Source organism: Schistocerca piceifrons, chromosome X (genome assembly GCF_021461385.2).
Source record: "Schistocerca piceifrons isolate TAMUIC-IGC-003096 chromosome X, iqSchPice1.1, whole genome shotgun sequence".
Lineage (NCBI taxonomy): Eukaryota > Metazoa > Arthropoda > Insecta > Orthoptera > Acrididae > Schistocerca > Schistocerca piceifrons.
This window is the reverse complement of record NC_060149.1, coordinates 120,990,732-121,015,145: the sequence shown is the minus strand read 5'-3', so window position 1 is coordinate 121,015,145 and position 24,414 is coordinate 120,990,732.

Here is a 24,414-nt window from a genome sequence, read left to right as displayed (position 1 = left end):
TATTATCACCAGTTTTGTGTAGTGTCACGTTGTGTGGCACCACAGTCTGCAATTATACTTAATTTATGAGCATGAGTGTAGATTGTGTTTAAACCCGGGCAGTTTGGTGGCCAGGGTAGCAAAGTAAACTCATCCTGATGCTCTTAGAAGCATGCACATACACTGAGAGCTGTGTGACACGTTGCATGCATTGTCCTCCTGGTAGATGCCATCGTGCGTCGATGCCGGCCTGTGTGGCCGAGCGGTTCTAGGCGCTTCAGTGTGGAACCGCGCGACCGCTACGGTCGCAGGTTCGAATCCTGCCTCGGGCATAGGAGGGGGGGGGGGCGTTGGGGTTGTTTGGGGGAGGAGACCCGACAGCAAGGTCCGTGCCCTTTCAAAGGAACCATCCCGGCATTTGCCTGGAGCGATTTAGGGAAATCACGGAAAACCTAAATCAGGATGGCCGGACGCGGGATTGAACCGTCGTCCTCCCGAATGCGAGTCCAGTGTGCTAGCCTCGGGCATGGATGTGTGTGACGTCCTTAGGTTAGTCAGGTTTAAGTAGTTCTAAGTTCTAGGCGACTGATGACCTCAGATGTTAAGTCCCACAGTGCTCAGAGCCATTTGAACCATCGCGTCGAGGAAAAATAAACTTCATGTAAGGGTGGACATGGTCTCGAAGGATAGGTGCAACTTGTGTTGATTCATTGTGACTTCCAGACTGACGAGATCACCCAGAGAATGCCACAAAAACACACCCGAGGTCATAACCTTCCCTCCTCCTGTCTGGATCCTTGCGACGATTGTTGCAGGGTGTTTGCTTTCAGACTTTTCACGCCTTACACGCCAACGACCACCTCATTGCATTGTGATTTAGCTGAAAAGGCAACCTGTTGTCACTCACGACCACCTTCCGATGGAGCATAAAATGTGATTTATCTGAAAAGGCAACCTGTTGTCACTCAGTGGACGTTCAGTTGTGGCATTGGGGTGCAAATTCTAGCCGTTAAGAACGGCGGCAAGCGAACAGATTACTAACTTAGCCGTTTCCGAAATGCTTCCATCCTTGGCCCGAAAGCCAGTGATCCTACCGTTTTGGATGTCAGATAAATCTCTCCGTTTTCGCGTTACGACAACGACTGCACTGTTTGTCTGGTTCCCCCGATACGCTTTATATACCCTCCACTGTCAGTGCTGTCAACTTCCGTCTGTAAATAGTTATTGCACGTTGACGTGGAATACAGGTGGTGTTCACATTGATATGACTGGATCGTATATGAGAAAGCAAGGGTGTGTAGAAGGAAAGGTACATGATGTAAAAACGTTCCAGTCCTAATGGCGCCAGCGTTTTTTTAGGATCCATAACATTCGTTTACAATTCCCTCCCATACAGACCCCGAACAAGAAGATATTTAGGAGGGACATATCGTCGATGGATTGAACAGTAAATGTAGTTGCAGAACTGGGACATGCGCTATACTGCTACTGGCTGATGACAAATGTGATGATGATGATGATGATTTATTTCATGCGGTGATTATTTGTCCATTGGAAAGTAAGGTGCACTGTTTGCAGTTTTCCCCGGCGTTATCTTCAGTTGAAAATGACGATCAGCTGCCTCGTTGAAATATCGTTCAGTTTTCTTAAAAACAGTCCATGTCTTCGAATTTATAATTTACGTCCACACTCTGCGGCTGGGACACTATAAATTACATTTTAATCTCTCTCAACATGTTTCAATGCAGATGGGTCCCAACTGTATTTATCTGATTGATGTAAAAATCTCCTGATCAAGAACAATCATATCCATTTATGTAGTTACGGTTCTTCGGTTTATGAGCTTTAGAAACGGTTACTCACTGCGAGAAAAGTGATGGTCATCGTAATTCAGTGATCACGATTACAGAGGTGGGTAGTATGTCATTTGGAGAATCGTGCTAGTCTCGCTGACGAGAACAGAGAGAGACTTTGCGTTCTTGGAAAAATGTACTAGTCTTGCTTACGAGAACAAAGGGAGACTTTGTGTGTTCTTTTACAGAACCGAAAGCTGATAGGTTTCTCTTGGGAAGCCATACGAAACGTAGACCATCAGAGTTTGAGTAGTGTTCCAGCAAGGTGAAGAAAAAGCTGACGTTATAAGTCGGAAGACCACAATGCCAGCACTTTCATGATTTCGCTGGGTGTTTTTCTGCTTAACGAAACACCAAGTTTTCTAGCAACGTAGAAAACGGTAATACTAAAAATGTTCATCCCCATTATTGTTAATTACTATCACTATTACACGAACAGCGGTCTTTTTATTATTTATTAAATTGAATTACTAAATTTAATTATGTAACACGTCTTAACGTATGTCTCCAAATATTGTACAAGTTTGTCTATCACGGACAACGCCCGACTACCTGTAAGACTGCACTGTTAGTATTTTGTACATAGCAGAAGTACAGGTTGGCTATAATTAAACTTCCGCTACTTGAAAAGGTCCCCATCAAAAGCGAGAGATCTTCGGACAATGAAATTATGTGGAAGCATTTGTAAGGATATGCGAACGAGAAATAACAAATAATCCATTGAAAGAAACACATGATTGACAAACACTTGTTAATTTCGTACCATGTTTACGTTTCACGTTACCGACGTTACTAAGTGTGATGACCATGGAACCGCACTAGAGATACCATTTCACAATTTTTCGCAGCTCTTTACGAGCTGTGTGGACTATGAAATGTTCAGCTGCTACGCCACAACTCGTGCACTGTTTGAAGATGTCATATTGCGTCCAGCATTATCAGCCACTGCATAAGTAACTCCTTCAACAATTATTGGGGCAAATGATGGTTGGCCTTATCCGGGAGCAATTCCCAGATGACCCGTTAATTCGAACTTTCGAATCATGTTCTTCAGCCCCGGTACGGAAAGAGGACCTCCCCATATTCCTATGCGTCGTGCACACAATGGGCTGCAGCATTATTGCTGTTGTTTTGATAAAGAGCTTTATGAGTAAAGCCCTGCTCACCTTGTCGAGACCCATGTTGCAACTATAGTGCACATTGATGCCTGTGGTTCAACTAATGTTGTAACACTATCGTGGGCTACCATAGACAGTTTCAAGTAAGCGTAGACTACTGTAGTTTTCGTAGTAGCTTTGCTCAGTTAATATAGTAACCGTGTTACCTGTACGCTTGGTGTGTTGCATACCTGTCGGGCGCTACCTCACTTAGATCGTTTTGTTTCCGTAAACGATCTGTGTCTTACCAGATTCCCCTACGAACCGGAGGCGGTGAACCGTCTATAAACTGCATGAGGATGCATGAAGGACCAGGTGACCTAAGAAATATTTTTGTTCTACATAGTTATTCCCCTGGCTGTTACATAAAAATAAACAGTATTTATAGCAAAGTTGAAACTGTCAATAGGTACTCGTAAATCAGTATTTATTCAAAAATTTTCGATTTGTAACGCAAAACAGAGGGATGTTGTAGTACAAATAAAAAACAATACAAATTACCATTCAGAGCTAGAAAACGCAATTTCCTCAAAAAAGTTAAAATTAAAAAAACACAAAACAAAAACATATAAAACATCTCTCAATACTCCCTCAAGCTTATATAAAACACATTTCGATTATTCATACACAACGTTAGCACTTATCAATAATAAGAGACTCTTGCCTTTGATCATATGAAGAACTTCCTGTTCAGTACAAAAAAAACCAACACTCCACTGCAGAGTGAAAAAACAATTCTGGAATGATAATATAGATTTTTTTATGTTTTTGTATGTGAACTGTATTTTTATCGAAAGTAACTGATTCGGTTTTATAAAAGCGCAGAACTCATGCGATCAACTAATTTTTATTCCTTATGAAATGCAATTTACATTTTTGAGGGTATAGAGTTCACAACGGACTAACACTCAACTATGTGCGGTTCTGATTACGTGCATAATAAACAAACAAACAAAAAACAAGTACAAGTCGACGGCTTCCAGTTTCTCTCTCACACATCCATTTATGTTTCTTTCCCTACGCATGGTACCAACACTAGCGGTACTCCTACCATTTACTACATCATATATGTATTGTACCAAAACAATCGAATCGTAGTCTTAGTAGAGCGCAACTCTAGTTTCAACCCTTCGTCACCCTACCAGTACCTGCTCTAGCGGCACTAACACTACTGACAATGCAATCATGCAGCGCACAGTCCGAACATCGTTCCTATAAATCTGGGTACCCATAGGGTAAATAGTTTTGCGTCTATACTGGCTCAGTTAGCGAAAGTTTAATTACAACATTTATAATTGGAACAGCAACCAACCACAAGTATGGTTTAACGAGGTTCATTTGGATCAAATCATGATTTTCGGATTTTTGACAAATCCATCTTCAGAAGGGTGTCACACGTTTCGTTTTGTTTTCTTGCTGGGGCCTCGTTTTGTATCCGTTATTGGTTTGCTGCACTAGGATAGAAAGGAAGTTTTGATTCAATATTTGGTAAAGTTTACGATAAATTTATTTTTATGGCTTCTATAGAAGCATTTACGAAAATGTTTTAAAAGTTATTAAAAAGTGAAATGTGATGAAAACTTACATGTTGTATGCTTTTGTGTGTCGAAGTCGCCCAGTGTTTTTGTTGCGAATTTTGAAGTTAACATGTTTGCGGATGTGCATTATGCAAGTGTTGTTTGATGCCTTGAAAACACCTAACATCACACCGTTATCTGTTTAACGACAGCGCAAACGATAAACATGTGTAAAGCGTGGCCCAGCTTCGTACGAGTAACATAAACAATGTTTTCAAAGATCTCACAGTCGTAAAGAAGTTAGGTTACAGATACTGTGAGAGTGTATGGGCTTAGTAGAATATGCCTTTCCTGGTGCAATGGAATTAATTAAATCTAAAAATTTAAAAGAAGTAAAATTATTTACAGCAGTTTCAGGTATGCTGAGTGGTTAGGATTACACATAGAAAGGATGTATACATACAATACCAAATGATGTGTACAGTACACGAGCACAGTAAGATACGTTTTCTAAAGCTGATTCTATGGTTGCACTTTATATTATAGAACTAATGTTTAATACATCAGACTATGGATATAATTTGGATATGAATTTTACGGTAAAGATATAACTTTTAAAGTAATATGGCTATCTTGAACTATGGCAATATCACTTTGGTTTAAACGATGAGAAGAGCTCTCGGAAATTATTTTAGTGGGGAGGTGTTGGATGATTCTATTTGTTCATTCAAAATAAAATCACGAAGAGTTTTGATGTATATGAATCTCAATCTCCTCCAGAAGACTCATAGTGCCGCCCTGACCTGTAAGGTGCAAGTTCTGGAGGTTGTTTTCTATATTGTCTACTGTGTGATTATTTTCTGCAAAATGGATGGCAAAGGCTGATTTCCTTATGTTTTTCAGTCTTAGGGCATCCATGTGTTCCACCATGTTTTAAATGTTCTGGCTGTTTTCCAACGTAAGATTTGAGGCAGTTTTTACAGTTCAGCTTATAGATTCCTGAACTTTTTTGGGAGATACTAATATGTGGAAATGTGTGTACAATCTCTGTTGAAGTTAATTATTGGTGGAAAGGCTGATTTTAACATACTTTATTTAATATCTTGGAACATTTGAATGAAAGTGGGCCTATATATGGTATGATTGTATACTTTGTTGATTTTGTGTTCTTCACAGTTGCTGTAGATGTTTTTTGCCGAAATTCTCTGTCAGCAATCCTTTCTTTTATTTTCTGGGAGAGCTTATCTACTATTGATGTATCATATCCGTGGGCAATTGATCTAAATGTGCTAATTTCCTTTTGCTGCTCGTTGAAGCTGAGGGGAATTTTATGCTTATGATGGTGCATTGACCTGAAGTTAGCCATGTTATGGTGGTTTGGGTGACTGGATGTGTTGTTGCTGGTGGTAGTATTCGTGGTTGTTGGATTATGAAATAGCTCAAAGTGAAGTTTGTCATTTATGTTGGATATTTTAAGATTCAGGAAGCTAATGCTACTGCTTATTTCATGTTCAACAGCGAATTTTATGTCGTTACGTAATTTGCTGAGATATTTGGCTAGGATATGAACTTCTGTGCTATTACCACCAAATAGTAGGATAGTGATACCTACATATCGCTTGCAGTAAATAATTTTATTTTTATTTCGTTTTTGGATGATAAGACATTTTGCTCCAGACGGTTAATGTAGATATCAGCTAGCAGTCCAGTAAGACTGCTCCCCATTGAAGGTCCATTATTTTGTTTATAGACTTTCTAATTAAAAGTGAAATAATTATGAGACAACAAAGGTCCGATGATCTCTATTAACTCGTATATTTCAGGTTGGTTGAGCTTTTTGTGTTTTAGGTTATTTTTTATTATGTTAACAGTTTCTTCTACCGGGATAGTAGTATAAAGGTTAAAACATCTAATGAGGCAAATCTAGCTGTCGCTGTTAAGTTCTAAGAGGTCAATTGTGTTTTTGATTGAAACCACTTATACAAATAGACGTTTATCGGGTGTGCTGCCGTTAAACAGATAATAGTGTGGTGTAAGGTGTTTTTTAACGAAACTGAACAGCACTCGCCTAGAGCACATCCATAAACTTGTAAACTACAAAATTCACAACAAAAACACACGGTGATTTCGTCACACAGAAGCATACAGCATGTTTTAATAACTTTTAAAACCTTTTCATAAATGCTCGATAGAAGTCATAAGAAATAAATTTATCGTAACCTTTACCAAATAGTGGATGAAAACTTTCTGTCTATCATAGTGCAGCAAACGAATAACGGATACAAAACGAAGCGCCAGCCGGAAAACAAAACGAAACGTGTAACAACCCCATGAAGACGGATTTATAAAAAATCCAGAACAAGGCATGATTTGATCCAAATAAACTTCGTTAATTCATACTTGTGGCTGCTTGCTGTTTCAGTTATAAACCATATAGTCTGTCAGTTTTCAACAAAATAGTATAACTATAACCACACCGTATTTAAGAAAGCAGCTGAGTTGATATCACTGTGTCCGTTGATTCAAGTGTGGCTGTCGTGGGACTCGTCCGCTGTTTCCTGCGGCCGCTCCAGAAAGAGGCGAGGCTAGCACCTTGCACGAGGTGACGGCCGATTCCGCTGGCACTCCGCGCCGTAACTGAGTAAGTGCTCCGACCTTATTGATCGCGCCCTCCACGGGCCATTAAACTCTAACTAGAAAGAACAATTCCTTCTTTGCTCTCACTTTATTGAACCCTTATTGCGAACAGCCCAACGTTAATGAGAGAGGGTTATTATATACCATAGTAGCTTTTCACCCATTACTTCGCCCGCGTACAGGAATATCACATAATGTATAATTCTCGCGACCTTGTTGACACTCTGAAGAGCGCAAATAAAAGACAAATTGCACTTCGTAATTTTAAAGTATTCCAAGTCGACTAAATACTGGAAACAAATACCAACAAGTCGTTCTGGAACATTTTTACATATCACCACCTTTTCATCCCCATCCCTATCCCTAATGGTATTTGGAATACACCCTATAGTACTTTTATGCAAAAAACGAGTTAAGTGTATATCAAATTTGGTACAAATTGCTCCTGGCGTTCCCAAATTTTGCTTTTATGTCACCCCTAAGCCAAAGAGGTTCTATGTGGGTCTATTTCCAGATTGCAGTTGATGTGTGTGCTCAGTTTGGTACAAACTGCTTCATGTGTTAAGAAATAACTGCTATGTCACTGTTTTTGCATCCCTACATACCACCCTCCCCCCATACACAACTACTGTCGAAACGCCATCAGGATGTCTCCAATGAGCCTAGCGACCCGAAATCAATCAATTCGATACCACTATTGGTCGTTATCGAAAATTTTTACTTGTCACCGATTCTCACTCCACAGCTATCCCATCCTTAGGGGTGGTACGTAGAGGTATACTACCCACACAGTACTATTTATACAAATAATGAATCCTGTACATACAAAATGGTGTGTACGCGTCGACTGGACAACTGACATGTTGTCGACACATCTGTCACATCTGCTACCTATATAATCTGCCAGTTCTCTACCGCAGGCGAGGCTATACGCTGATAAGTGACAACGTCTACTAACAGCTGCACCAATATAGTGTCGGACACAAATACAGTAATGATCCACCTAATTAATAGCTTGTTTGTCCGCCTTTGAAACGAAATACGTCACTGATTCTGCATATCAGGGATCTGACAGTTGGTTGGTAGGTTTGTGGAGGTATGTAGCAATGTTTAGGCACAGGTCATGTAATTCGCGTAAATAACGAGCCTCTGATTTGTGTACGCGGTGATGGCCCCCGATAGCAACCTAGATGGGTTCCATCGGATTTACATCAGGCGTATTTGGTCGCCGAGACATTACCGTGAGTTCACTACATTGCTCCTCAAAGCACTGTAACATGGTTCTGGCTCCGAGACACGGACGTTTATACTGCTGAAAAACGGCATCATCGTCGGGGAAGACATCAAGCAAGAAGGGATGCAGGTGGATCTCAGCTGTCAGTGTATCTTCGATTGCTACCGTAGATCCCATGGAAGTGCAGAAGAATGTCTCCATAGCATAATACTGTTCCTACCAGCCTGCGTCCGTGGCGCGCTGCACGTTTAGAGCCGCCGTTCATCTCGATAACAGCGTTTGTGGAGACGACCTCGACCAAGTGTAGCAAAACGTGATTCACCCCAAGAGCCGACACGTTTCCATTGATCGACAGTCGAATCCCGGTGGTCCCGTGCCCACTGCAATCGTAATTGACAATGTCGTTGGGTTAACATGTGGACGCATGGGGTCATCCGCTGCGGAACTCCATGTTCAACTCTGTACGATGAATAATGTGCTCCGAAACATTTGTGAGTGTACCAGCATTGTGCTCTTTCGGCAGAGTTGCCACAAATCACCATCTGTCCTACTTTACCGAGCAGATAAGCCTCCGAACTCAACGTTCTGTGAAGAGTCATGGACGTCCAACCATTTAGCGCCTAGTGGTAGTTTCACTGTCCTACCTCTTTCTATAGGTGCTCACGACAGCAGCACGTGAACATTCGACCGCTTCGCAGTTTCTGAGATACTCATTCACAGGCTCTGCGTAGTAATAATCTGTCTTTTGTCAAAGTCGCTTATCTCAATGGATTTTCGAATTTGCAGCCCATATCTTTGCTAGGCTGATTCCCTTCCGTGTCTGCACCGCTTACGTACTTTTGCTCCAGCATCAGGTGCCCGCTACGCCACGAGGTGGCATCCAACGCCGCGGTGGGCAACGGTTATAATATTTTGGCTCCTCTGTGTAAATAATTCATGTACAATAACTGTATTCATTAGAACGCAGGAGTAGATACATTCAACAGCACTTCCTGAAAGAGATAACATACAATAACTAAGTCAGCAACCTGACATAGTGTTCAAATCTTATGATTCCTCTTACAAGTCCGTATGTGCCAAGTTATCATCTGAGATTATTTCCTGTAGGTCCACTGTACTGGTGGTGATACCGGTCAATGATGACCGCCGTCTGCTGACTTCTTAACGTGGACTCCAACCGTGGACTGATCGTGCCATGAACTTGCTGTGAACTGACTGTAGATGCCGAGCGGAGGTGGTTATATTATCAACAATGAATACACTCAGTCAGTGTGGCTGGCTGTCACCGGCCGGGATGACGAACTACTTGCTCATTGGCTCTCCACCTAACGTGATGTCGTCTGACGGGTGATTGGCGTCTGTGTAAGGCGTGACAAAGTAGTTCCGTCTGCTGCAGTGACCTCTTCAGGCGACCGTCACTATCATCATTGGCGAACGACTGCACCTGCTGATAATGCTGCCGGTGACATCTCAATGTACAAAGGGAGGCAGCGGAGAACGAAACACAATTTTAGGTGAGTTATGCATCTATGTCACCCAGTTTTCATCCCTATGGATGCTAGGTGACTCTTACTCTCAAAGTGATTCTTTGCAGATAGTAAATAATTTGTGTACCAAGTTTGATCGAAATCGATTCAGTGGCTTAGGAGGAGATGTGGAACGTACATACATTCACAGAATACATCTTTATAATACACTAGCTTCTTACCTATAGCTTTGCCTGCGTATACGTATGCCACATATATTACACACGTATATGTCTGAATCTCTGTTGTTTCACACCACACGACTCCAGAGAGGACGTTAAATTTGCCTGCGGTATTCATCCACGTGATATGATGCTTGCTTCCGACACATGTTGACAAATGAGTCATGCTAGGTGACTCTTACTCTCAAAGTGATTCTTTGCAGATAGTAAATAATTTGTGTACCAAGTTTGATCGAAATCGATTCAGTGGCTTAGGAGGAGATGTGGAACGTACATACATTCACAGAATACATCTTTATAATATACTAGCTTCTTACCTATAGCTTTGCCTGAGTATACGTATGCCACATATATTACACACGTATATGTCTGAATCTCTGTTGTTTCACACCACACGACTCCAGAGAGGACGTTAAATTTGCCTGCAGTATTCATCCACGTGATATGATGCTTGCTTCCGACACATGTTGACAAATGAGTCATGTACATACCAAATATTATTGAAATGATTTCATCAAACAACTCATAAAAAAATTAAATCCCTCCCGTAATCTAATTTCCCCTTTCTATTCCTCTCTCCTCTCTTCCACCAGCTTCATCACACCCTTCCTCACTTCCACCTGCTTCCTAACAACCTCTTTCTTTCCCATTGCCCACTAACCCTTTCCATATTCCACCTGCCTCCCACACTTCCTCCTGTTCTCCCTTTTCTCTGTCCATCTGTTACCCCTCCCCCTCTGTCCATCTCCTCATCCCCTCTCACTGTTCTTCTCCTCCTCCTCCCTGTCTCTCCGTCCATCTCCTTCTCCCTCCCCTCTCTGTCGACCTTCTCTCCCTCTGTCTGTAAACATTTCGTTATTCCCCTCTCTCTGACCATCCCCTACTTCCCGCTCACTCTGTGAATCTGCTCCTCCCTTCTCTCTCTCTCTCTCTCTCTCTACCTCTCTCTCACTTTCTCTCTCTCTCTCTCTGTTGCCTCCTCCATCCCCCCCTCTCTCTGTCCATTTGTCCTTCTCCTCCTCTTCCTCTCTCTATGTCCATCTCCTTCTCCCCCCTCTCTCTGTCCATCTCCTCTCTCCCTCTCCGTAAATATTTCCTCTTCTGCCTCTCTCTGCCAACCTCCTATGTCAACCCCATCCGAATGGGAGCTACGTGGTTCTCACTCCCACACTTCATTTTCCGTACAGTAAGTGTTTGTGTACCTAGTTTGGTGGACATCAATGTAGTGGCTTAGATGGAGATGTGAGAAGCACACACACACACACACACACACACACACAGGGTGTCTCTCCTAACCCTGCCACCTCAAATATCTCCGGAACAACAACAGATATTCAAAAACGGTTTTCACCAGCATGAACGTACGGCAGGGGCTTAGGAAACCAAATACTATGTGACATTTTAAAACGTAAAGAAATGTTATTTTCAACACAAACTTGTGTATTTTTAAATAGACACCCCCTATTATTTCGTATGCAATCAGTAGAATGAAAAATCACAAACATTATGGCGTTGGTTGCATCGCAATACGTCAATTATATCCCGAGAAATTGCGAAACGAAGTTGACGCTTGAAATAAATGAAGTGCACAGTTAGCGCACGTCCTGAGAGTCAAGCGTGCCCCTCACGCCGCCTGTGTCAGGGGCTCACACAATAGAAAGGTATGCACAATCCACAAAAATAAACAAGTAACACTTCCAACGCAAAGTTACGTTTTTTAAATTGTAAATGTATGTTTATTCCAGCGAAATGACAACTAGAGCTACAATTAGAGATAACACACTTGAATTCACTTTGCTAAACACATGTACTAGTGTCCTGTCGCCCACAGAAACTGTATTGTTGTGCATTACACCCAGCATAGAAAATACACCCTCATCTTGACCAATGAAACTGTGTCACGTCAACATATGTTAGAAGTGCACTCCGTTTGCATCAATACACGTTTGCAGACAGGTAACGAGAGAGTATTGCAGAGATTGTAGAGTTTCTACAGATATTGCCACACACGCCGCAGTAATACGATGTTGCACATCCTCTACTGTCGTTGGGGTTCTTGATACACTCTGTCTCTCACTGCGCCCCATACGAAGAAGTCCAATGGCGTCAAGTCGGGAGACCGTGCTGGCCATCGCACAGTACCTCCGCGCCCCATCCAACTATTTGGAAATGTCGCATCTAGAACGTTTCTGGCAACGTTTGGATTGTGTGCGGGACATCCACCATGTTGGAACCACATTGATAGACGAATTTCCAATCCTAGATCCTCCATGAGGAGCGCTAGTGTGTGTTGAAGAAATGATGCATATCGCTGTCCATTCAACGTTCCACGTAAAAATAGGGACCTACAATACAGTTAACAATGATACCGCACTATACACTGTCGTTGATTAGCAACTTGGCGAATCAGTGGGGATTTTGCACGGACCAGTAGTGCATGTTCCGCAGATTCACATTACGATGATTTATAAGTGAAGCCTCCTCCGTAAACAACGAATTGCTTAGGAATACTGGATTACCTTGCAACTGCTGAAGTTCAAAACGACAGAATGCAATGCGGGATTCAAAGTCATTCCTGTACAGTCATTGGTGCAGTGAGATATGGAACGGATGAAATCGATGCCGATGCAGCATTCTGCACACACTACTGTGGCTTATTCCCACCACTCGTGCAATTTCTGAGGATTGTGTGCTACAGCAGCCAGGACAGCAATTTCGTTTCCATTGCCAGTCGCTGGCGTTGTACGTCGACGTTTTGTGGGAGCCCAACTTCCTGTTTCCGTGAGTGTCTTGCAGATGTTGCCAACGGTTCGACGTGACGGACACCGCCGATCTGGGTAGCGTTCAGTAGACAGTGTCACAGCTGCGGTTGCATTTCTGTGACATTCGCCATAAATTAAAATATCCGGCCCGAGTGACCAAACGGTTCTAGGCGCTACAGTCTGGAGCCGAGCGACCGCTACGGTCGCAGGTTCGAATCCTGCCTCGGGCATGGATGTGTGTGATGTCCTTAGGTTAGTTAGGTTTAATTAGATCTAAGTTCTAGGCGAGTGATGACCTCAGAAGTTAAGTCGCACAGTGCTCAGAGCTAAATTAAAATATTATCTAGTTTTTCTTCATTACTGAAGGCTGGCATATCGACTAGATGACGGCAAATGTAACAAGCCACAAGAAAACAGACTTTAATGTGGCAACGTATGTGAATTACGTTACAGTATGAGAGCAGTTCAGCAGACCAGATTAGAAGGCTCTTGTACACGGAAGGCAGAGCATGCCGTGGTGATATTGGTATGTTTACGGCAGGATACAGGCGCCAGTGCAGGCAATCCCTGCTCTGAACACAGTACTACATGTGATGCATTACGGCAGAAACTGTCACGCCATTACTATCCTTTACAAGCCACATATTTCAGAACGTATGAGGTTTAGAAACGTGAAACCAAGTGTGTTACCACTAATTGTACCTCTGCTTGTCATTTCGCAACAATAAAAATTATGCGCAGGACACCCATCATTCTGATAGCGCATTATCTGACACCTTATAAGAGGTGCACCGGTTCAAGTAAGGTACAGCTCAAGAAGGGGCTAAACTATCCCACTTTAGGAGTGCCATCAATGAAATAAGGGCCAATGATGTGTTGTCATACAATACCACACCATACATTAACACTCCACTGACGTAGTACGTCAATCACATCACGATTACTGGCAGCGTGAGGTGCACGCTTGAGTCTCAGGACGTGCGCTAGCTATGCGCTTCATTTATTTCAAGCGTCAACTTCGCTTCGCAATTTCCCGGGATGTAATTGGCGTATTGCGATGCAGCCAACGCCATAATTTTGTGATTTTTCATGCTACTGATTGCATGCGAAATAATAGGGGGTGTCTATTTAAAAATACACAAGTTTGTGTTGAAAATAGTATTTGTTTACGTTTAATAATGTCGCATAGTATTTGGTTTCCTAAGCCCCTGCCGTACGTTCATGCTCGTGAAAACCGTTTTTGAATATCTATTGTTGTTCCAGAGATATTTGAGGTGGCAGAGTTAGGTAAGACACCAGTTTCTTTGTCTTATATATATTGAAAAGACAAAGAAACTGGTGCATCTGCCTAATATCGTGCAGGGCCCCCACGAGCACGCAAAAGTGCTGAAACACGACGTGGCATGGAGTCGACTAATGTCTGAATTAGTGCTGGAGGGAACTGACACTGTGAATCCTGCATGGCTGTCCATAAACTCGTATGAGTAAGAGGAGGTGGAGATCTCTTATGAACAGCATGTTGCAAGGCATCCCAGATATGCTCAATAATGTTCATTTCTGGAAGTTTGGTGGCCAATGGAAGTGTTTAAATTCATATAAGTGTTCCTGGAACCATTCTGTAGCAATTCTGGAAGTGTGGGCTGTCGCTTTGTCCTACAGGAATAGTCCAAGTCCGTCTGAAACCACAATGGACGTGAATGGATACAGTTGATCAGACAGGGTGCTTACGTACGTGTCACCAGTCAGAGTCGTATTTAGACGTTTCCGGGGTCTCATATCACTCCAACTGCACACGCCCCAAACCATTACAGACCCTCCACCATCTTGAATAGTCCCCTGCTGACATTCAGGGTCCGTGGATTCATGTGGTTGTCTCCATACCCGTACACTTCCATCCGCTCGATACAATTAGAAACGACACTCATCCGGCCAAGCAACATGTTTCCAGTCATCAACAGCCCGATGTCGGTGTTAACGGGCCCAGGCGAGGTGTAAGGCTTTGTGTCGTGCAGACATCAAGGGTACACGAGTGGGCCTTCGGCTTCGAAAGCCTATATCGATAATGTTTCGTCGAATGGTTCGCACGCTGACACTTGTTGATGGCCCAGCGTTGAAATCTGCAGCAATTTGCAGAAGCGTAACACTTCTGTCACGTTGAACGATTCTCTTCAGCCGTCGTTGATCCCGTTCTTGCAGGATTTTTTTCTGGCCACAGCGATATCGGAGATTAGATGTTTTACCGGATTCCTGATATTCACTGTACACTGTTGTAGTCGTTGCTTATACCAGTTTCTTTGGCGCTTCAATATATATATAAAAGTTACTAATGTAATTACGGATTTAATTTGTTCTGTCCCTCCTTCTTTCTTATCTCTATCTTCTCAAGGGTTCGTTAGACGAGTGTTTTCTTTTTGCTATTTTTAAGAGATTAATATGACGACGACAGTGGCCCAGGGAAAGGAACAATTTCACGAAGAATGGACGGTAATGCAGCTCGCATCCCGTATGAATAGTTAGTAAACAAGCAGTGGAAAATTAACTTGTCACTCAGAGCGAATAATAGGCTAAACAGCAGATTTAGCATCACCAAGTGCAATGAAAAACACTGTAGCTTTAGCAAACACTACAAAACTAGCGTTCGTTTGTTTGCCAGGCTGCTCACCGGAAATTATGCTGTTTCCTTGGCGCGTTGTCCGTGGTTTCGGTGCTGCTTTGCAGTCGTTCTGGATGCGAATATTAAATTAGAGAGAAAACAAAATGTAAAGTATGAAAGCGCTATTTACTCTCTTAAATAAATCTTTTCGACAAGTTTGTATGTTTATATTTTCTCGAGCTAATAAATGTTGATATCGTTCATCCATTATGAATTTTAATAACCTCTATCATTATTGTTAGTTCCATAATTCTTTTATTACATTTCGACTTTTAATAAGAGGGAGGGTCTCTCGTAACTTTTACGCTTCGGATGCCGAACTTCGCAGCAGACAGCTCACATAACACAACCAATTCTGACGGAGTCGTGCAAACAAAAACGACCCCTCGTAACAGGCGAGATTTATTACAAGAATAATACGCCAGGGACGCTGCAATAGACTCTGTAGCGTACAGGTTTCGACTGAGACAATAACGTCACTCGTATGGAAGGGCTTTAGGTTCAAATGGTTCAAATGGCTCTGAGCACCATGGGACTTAACATCTGTGGTCATTAGTCCCCTAGAACTTAGAACTACTTAAACCTAACTAACCTAAGGACATCACACACATCCATGCCCGAGGCAGGATTCGAACCTGCGACCGGAGCGGTCACGCGGTTCCAGACTGAAGCGCCTAGACCGCACGGCCACACCGGCCGGCAGAAGGGCTTTAGGCTTGTGCAGACTACAGTCTAGTAGGTTATGAAGAAAACAGCTATACTGTACTGTTGATGAGCTCGTCTATGCTTCATCTACTGGCACAAATGCATCAGTTAATGGAATAAACACTATTTCCTGGGCTAGAAAAGAAGAAAGTTATATGTCATTTTAGTGTCCAGAAGATGTCCTCTCGTGGAGTTACGAGGTTCTCAAACTGTATGTGGTGCAGCATAGCGCAGCATGCAGCCATAGAGTTACAAAATCGGCTGTCCAGTTGGCAAGACTTCACAATAACGTGTTAAACTGAGGAGATGTGACCGTCTTGCTTCGGTTTCTGAACCGAGCGAGGTGGCGCAGTGGTTAGCACACTGGACTCGCATTCGGGAGGACGACGGTTCAATCCCGTCTCCGGCCATCCTGATTTAGGTTTTCCGTGATTTCCCTAAATCGCTTCAGGCAAATGCCGGGATGGTGCCTTTGAAAGGGCACGGCCGATTTCCTTCCCAATCCTTCCCTAACCCGAGCTTGCGCTCCGTCTCTAATGACCTCGTTGTCGACGGGACGTTAAACACTAATCTCCTCCTCCTCCTCAGTTTCTGACTGTTGAGCGCCGGCTCTGAGGGACAATTCGATGGTTGTCCGGCGTTCTATCTCACAATCATCTCATAAAATGCTGGCCCTGTCTTACACTTGTAATGCAGTTTTTTTAAATATTGTTCAACTTTTATTCTACCCTTCAGCTACAAAAACTAGAAGGAAAATATATCATAGATGGCATCTAAGCTGAAGATGAATTTATTTATATTTATTCCCTGGGTCTCCTCTTTGAGGAGTGTTAACCAGTGTCATTTATAGCTGATTGTTTTTTGTTGATGTCCAATAGCATCCCCTGAATTGACCTTATTTTTTACTGTTTCAGGTATCTAATTTTCACTGTCAACCAAACAGTATTGGTATATGAATAACCTTTTTTTGAATGTTATCTACCTTTATTTTGTAACTTGTTAAAAGAAGGAAGGTTAGGGTTTAGCGTACCATCGATGAAGACGTCATTAGAGACGGAGCATCAGGTAGAACTGGGGAAGGATGTTGTAGGTAAGCAGCAGCGCCCTTTCGAGGTAAATACTCCGAAATTCACCGTAATCGATCTAGGGAAGTCACGGAAAATGTAAATCTCGGTTGCCAAACTGGGATTATAACCACAGTGTTGTCTCTTACCACTCCACCACCTCTTTCGACAAACTCGTTCGATACTCAGGACTTATTTTACAATTAAATCAATAAAATGAAATGAATAACCTTAGCTGCATACTGGCGTTGATATACGTCAATGGGGACAGTTGAAAACGTGTGCCCTGACCGGGACACAAACCCGGGATCTCCTCCTTACATGGCAGACTCTCTATCTATCTGAGCCACCGAGGATAGTGCGACTGCAGGGACTTATCTCTGGCACGCCTCCCGTGAGACCCACATTCCCAACTAATTGTCCCGCACTATATTCGTAGTGCCCCTGCCCATTATACTCATTACTCTCGGCTTTATCGATTCTGTTCTTTCGGACATGTCAGAAAGAACAGATACCATCTTCATATATATAGTTAAGACTCGTGGCCATTTGACCATCTTCTGTGCGGATGCACAAACATTGCCCGAACATTTACGGGAATCGGTAAAGCCGCGAGTAATGAGTATAATGGGCAGGGGCACCACGAATATAGTGCGGGACAATAAGTTAGGAATGTGGGTCTCACGGGAGGCAGTCGCACTATCCTCTGTGTCCTCGGTGGCTCAGATGCAGAGAGCTTATGCTATGTAAGCAGGAGACCCCAGGTTCGAGTCCCGGTCGGGGCACACATTTTCGACTGTTCCCCCTGACGTGTATCAACGCCTGTATATAGCTAAGGGTATTCATTCCATTGTATTGATTCAATTGTAAATTCATTCTAGCGAGCTGCACGGTCACTGATGGTATCTGTTCCTTCGGACATGTCCAAAAGAACAGATACCATCTTCATATACTCAGGATTTAATTACATGAGAATGTAATTTTAGATTGTTAAATCAAAAATGGCGCATCAATGTTCACTTAAATAAAATACTTCACATGTACTAATGAAATACGTTCACCGATCAAGCATCAAAGTAATCTAACTTTTAAAAAAAACAATAATTTGTTAACTATTAAATTTTCAGTTCTTTAGACACGATAAAGCCTCAAACTCACCAACTTAACTGTATCTAAAAAGCTCTTGCATAAATTTCTAGCTTTTTTTGTAGGAAGTGCTGTCTTCTGCTGATGGGGCTGCTCTTCATTTATATTTTCGTGGTAATTGAAAGCCGTGCATTAAACAACGTCTTTCATATCATTATTTTTATGCGAATTATAAGTCGCTGGCGAGGTGTAAAGATACATTATGCTCTGGTTCTCGTCTCTTAAAACATGTTACAGTGTTTGGTAGCTTAGGGAATATACGTCTGTACGCTCTATTTTAGAAGAATAGCTGGCTGGCCAGTCAGGTCTCTGCGCACGAGAGTTTGTAGTGAGTGTGCCCATGTAGATTGCAGGGACAAAAGGCATTCTATGTTCTGCTGTTCTGCATTCTCTGCTTCTTTGTGCTATTCTGGGTTGTCTTGTTTCCGGAAACGTCGGACTACACGCATCGCGAGTAAGCTGCCTGTATTTACAGGATGATTTGTCTGATGTCCCATTCCTAGTATGCTGCCCCCCCTCCCCCCCCCCCCCCCCCCCCCCCACTGGGACTTACAGTGACAGTGAGACCGTTGCTAGCAAGCGCATCTTGGCGTAATATTTCTTTGTAGGGTTTTCAGTTTCATAAATACACCTTCTTTTGTACTATTCAAGGTTAATATCCACTGTTCAAAGACAGAGAGGCTTGGTTCCACGTTCAACGATCAATATTAGTGTTTAATTTATTCATCAGTGAGTGTAAACCATGGCACACGTTAACCTCCCACTTATTTAACATTACCACGGGTACTACTAATTGTATGTGGTTTTCTTTTTGCCCTGATTGTCATGTTCTGTGGAATTGTACCCCACTTGGTCCGTTAAAGGACGTCTGTGATACTGATATGACAATTTCTTATTAGATTAATGAATAATAACACGAAGTCATAATAACGTTATCTTGATTAATTTCGACCCCACAGTCACTTATGATATTTATAATGCGTTTATGGACTGCTCCCCTGTGCTCTTATCTCCTTACTTAAATGTGCAGTTGAAGTGAGCACAAACTATTATGTGGATTTTACCTTCAACAGAATCGGTATTCCCACAAGCTGCCATCAGCACCAACATTTCTCAGTTCTTTGGTTGCATCTTATGCCAGTACAAGATAAGTTAGTGTGGCCGAGAGCTTCGAGACTTCAAGTTGATCCTGAATATGTTTGGAGTGACTATTCTATTTCAGCTTCATTTCTGAAGAGGTGTTAGGTTCTTCAAAGTGATATCTTACATCCTGATAGCACGTGTTCTTTCTATAAGGTAGAACACCAAGATAGTACATTATGTGTGATTTTAATGTTGCATTCATTTAAATTGGTTTTAAACACCCCATATTATCTTCGATACGCTATGAAATATCTCCCTACTTCTGAATATATCAGTCATATCGAAGTCAGATCCCATTAATATTCATTCTTGGGCGAACATTTTGCATAAAAATGGACATATTTAAGGGTATTTCCACTGATGTCATCTCAGTTATGTACTTAGTTTAGTTCAAAAAATAAGTAGGAAGCTTTCAGACTGTAACACTAAACTACTGTCTTCATAGTCACCAGCCCTGAGTCAAATTTTTGTGATGATGCTCGAGCCGGAGGTAGCCAGTTCGAATCTTGATGATGCAAGATATGAAGGACGTATTTCAATAGTGGTACAAGTCCATTTTTGTTCATATTGAGATACAGAGTTCTAAAGTTAAATGAGCGCTGAAAACTCTGCAGTTGAGACACCAGAAATATTCAAGCATATGGCTTCTTGCTAGAGATGAACCTTTCTTTCTGTTTGTTTGGCTCATTAATTTCAGAAGCATTATAGACAGAAAAGTGGAGGTAAAGGACTTGTACCACTATTAAAATAAGCCCTTCATATGTTCATCAATGTAATTGGGATCGTAAAGGGAGGAGTGTGATCACCGAACTGTGGACCAGCGCCCTGGTTAAATCCCAAACCCTTCCACAGAGTGTCGCGGAGGATAAAAATGTGACGCTTGCATGACGGCCACCCAAGTTAAGTAAATAATCCCAACGATTTGGTTCCGTGTTCTCAGTTGGTGCTAGGATTTATTAAGTCCGGTCTAGTGAAGGACTCTGACAACAAAGTGAGCCTCTGCTGTCATAGGGGTGGGTCGTCCACCGCTGTGCTTCTGCCCCAATAACAGCCTCGGCTGTCTATAACAGGCTTCGTCACGTAAGTTCCGATTAAATACATGAAGTCTATATTGTAGTAATTAATAGGCAATAAAACAAATTAAATTAAATTTAGCATTAAGTGGAAAACAATCAGTAGATAATGTATGCAACATAGTGGCGACGTTAAGATGAATACTGAATATTATATTTACAATAATAACACAAAAAATATGTTGGCCTTACACAAAATTGTTAAATGCGTGTTGGTTTCGACCTTCAGTTAACGAATTAGAATCGTACCCAAGTGCTGTGCGAAATAGCGAATAATATTTAGCAGATTCCCCAGTTAAACCAGCTACCTTGAAAGCAAACAAAAGTCGAAATATCGGCAACACGCTACGGTAAACGTTCATCAGTGGTGCTTCTTCACTGTCTCCTAAAGTACATCGTGAAATAAACTAACATTTGACACACATTTAGCGTGCTCCATTTGCGAAAGCATACATCACTCGAAAGCAACGTGAAATCTTCAAAGAGTAAACTGATCAGCAACTTAAGGTATTACATGATGTTATTCCTGCAAGTTATAGAAGCTGTGGAACACAGTCAACAAAATATACTTCAAACTCTATCATCCGCAAACATTCAAAGCATTGAAACGGTGCGGCTGGATGGCCGCCAAGAAACTAGCTTCAGCTCCTGCTGAAGAGTTCCCAGACTCACCAACCTCTGCCACGCGGACAGATGACTAGCCCACAGCAGACTGAACACGAAAGAAGCTATGAGCAAATACACGAGACGCATATCACCTCGAAAACCAGATCATGCCTGTCGTGTTCATAACTTGTTACAAAAGTTAGGTTAAAATTGGAAATACATCGCTTTTCCTACAGCTGAAGGTATTGAAATCCCCATGCTGGTCACTTTCCAACCTTACGGGAAACTGTAATAAACGTAAAAGACCAATTTTTAATAAAAAGTAGAGTAATGTGCCATCACAAACAAATTTTACAGGGAAATACAAGTGCACATTTATCTGTTGTAGTGATCACCTTTTTTGTAGCATTTGATAATTAGAATATTTTAAAATGCACTTGATTTTTTTTTCTTTATTGAATTTTAATTCCCCATCCGGGGCAGTCTGGCAGCAGCATTGGCGCTGCTCTTCAGCCGAGACACAGTAAGCCCAGAGACATAACAGAAAGGCATTTTAAACAACATAGAGGTGAAAATATGGCGGAACATAGATATTAAAAGGAGGAACATTATGGGAGAGAGTGTACAAAAGGAGGTGACTGCAAAATGGAGATAAAGATCTAAATAAGTATATTATACAGAAAACCACACACTGTACCAATTAAAAGAACACAAGGCGAAGTATGGCTGAAGGATAAAGTCAAGCACACGATTAAAACCACAGCACTTGACATCACTGTAGATTGGCACTGATCACAACACTGACGTAGCACACTGACGATCAAAAACGAACTGGGAGGATCTGTCAGAGGAAGGGATACGAGGGAGAAGGGAAGAAAGGGGAGAAGGGGCGGTGCTAGAGGGGTGGCAGAAAAGGGGAGAGGGGGATGTGCCAAATGGGGCCGAGTAGGGAAGGATGGGAGAGGAAAATAGCTGAGGAGGGAGTGCAAAGACTCAGGGAGGGGGGGGGAGGGAAGGAGGAGAAACCGCTCTGGGGAAGGGAGGGGAGGGGAAGGGGGCTCTGGGGAGGGGGGGACAAGGACAGGCTACAGCTGGTAGGAAGGTTAGACATCACAGTGAAGTTCATCATCTGGGAGGCGGAGGTGCTGGAAATTTCCCTGATGAAGGATATGGAGGGCATGGAGGAGGAGAGAGGGAGGATTCAGCGATAGAGATGCAGCAACAGGCAGGGGGTGGAGAGGATGGAGGTCACCAGGGGGTGGGGGGGATCAAGCCTGCAGACAGTGTAAAGGATGGGGAAAAGTTGGAAAGTTGTGGTAAGATCTTATGGGACCAAACTGCTGAGGTCATTGGTCCCTAAGCTTACACACTACTTAATTTAACTTAAACTAACTTACACTAAGGACAACACATACACCCATGCCTGAGGGAGGACTTGAACCTCCGATAGAGGGAGCCACGTGGATCGTGACAAGATGCCTCAGACCGTGCAGCTACCCCATGCGGCGAAGGATGTGGATATGTTGGAGGAAAAGGTGGAGGTGGGGGAGGGGAGGAGGTCATACAGGAGCCGTGTGGGGGACGGAAGGCAGATATGGAAGGCAAGGCGGAGTATGTGGCTTTCAAGGATTTGGAGGGCCTTATAAAAGTGTGTATGTGTGAGGGGGGGGGGGGGGGGCAGAGATCCAGGTAACACTGGCATAACAGAGAATAGGATGGATGAGGAATTTGTAGGTGTGGAGGATGGTGGAAAGATGCAATACCCATGTCTGGCCCAACAGACGTTTAAGGAGGCAGAGGTGGGTATGGGCTTTCTGCTGGATTATCAGGAGATGAGGAGTCCAGGTGAGGTGGTGGTTGATGGTGAGGCCAAGGTATCTCAGGGTGGGGATGAACTGGATGGAACGACTATAAATGGTTAGGTGAAATCATGGAGATGGAAGGAGCAGGTGGTGCAGCCTATGATGATTGCCTGGGTCTTGGAGGGGTTGATACGAAGGAACCTCTGGTGAACTGCTCAAGGTGGGTTTGGAGGGTGCGTTGTGACTGCTGAAGGGTAGGATAGAAATCCAGGAAGGCAGTGTCATCAGCATATTGGAGGAGGTGTACAGGTGGGGGTGGCTTGGGCATATCGGCAGTGTACAAAATATAGAGGAGAGGGGAGAGGACGGAGCCCTGGGGGACGCCAGCAGTGGAATAAAAGATACGGGAGTTGGTGTTGTGGAGAGTCACATAGGAAGGATGGCGTGAGAGGAAGCAAGCGACCAGACAGGCAAAACTGATAGGCAGGACGTAGATTTGGAGTTTAAAGAGAAGACCAGGATGCCATAAGCGGTCATAGGCATTTTGGAAGTCGAGGGAAACAAAAATGGCGGAGCGATGGGAGTTAAGTTGGAGGGAGAGAAGGAGGTTAAGGAGTTGGTCTTCAGCAGAGAAGGAGAATTGGAAGCCGCACTGGGTAAGGGGGAGTAGGTGGTGTTGATTAAGGTGGTGATGGATACAATGCAAGAGGATGGATTCGAAGACCTTACTGGACATGGAGGTAATGCAGATGGGACGATAGGAAGAGGTGGTGTAAGGAGGTTTGTTGGGTTTGAGAAACAAGAGGACACAGGAAGTTTTCCACAACTCAGGGTAGAAGCCAGTGCAGAGGATGATGTTGTATAAATCGGCAATTGTAGTCAGGAAGGGCAAGGGGCGTTCTTTGAGGTGGCAGTAGGTGACACAGTTGTGACCAGGGGCTGTGTTGCATTTTGACCGGAGGATAAGTTTAATGTCTTGTGCTGTGATTGGAGTGTTGATGTCAGAGGGGGGTAACTGCCCCAAGTACTGGAGACTGGGAGAGAGTGGAGCCACCAAGGTATCAGCACGTTCCATGACAGTGAGAAAAAGGGAATGAACAAAGTGGGTATTATTAGAGATAGAGAAGACCTCAGAAAGGTGGGAAGCGAAGTGGTTGGCCTTACTGAGGTTGTCAGGAAGAGGGCAATCGTTATAAAGTTGCGTTGGAGTGTATCCCTACCACGAGTGCACAGGAAGGAGCGATAGAGGAGGCCGGATTTGCGGAGGAGAAGGACAGCTCATGGAAGGAGAGTGGGACGGTGGGGATGAATGGTTTTAGTAGAAACATGGGCCTCCACGGTGTCAGTAATGGCGTTCTGAAGGAAGGATGAGGTG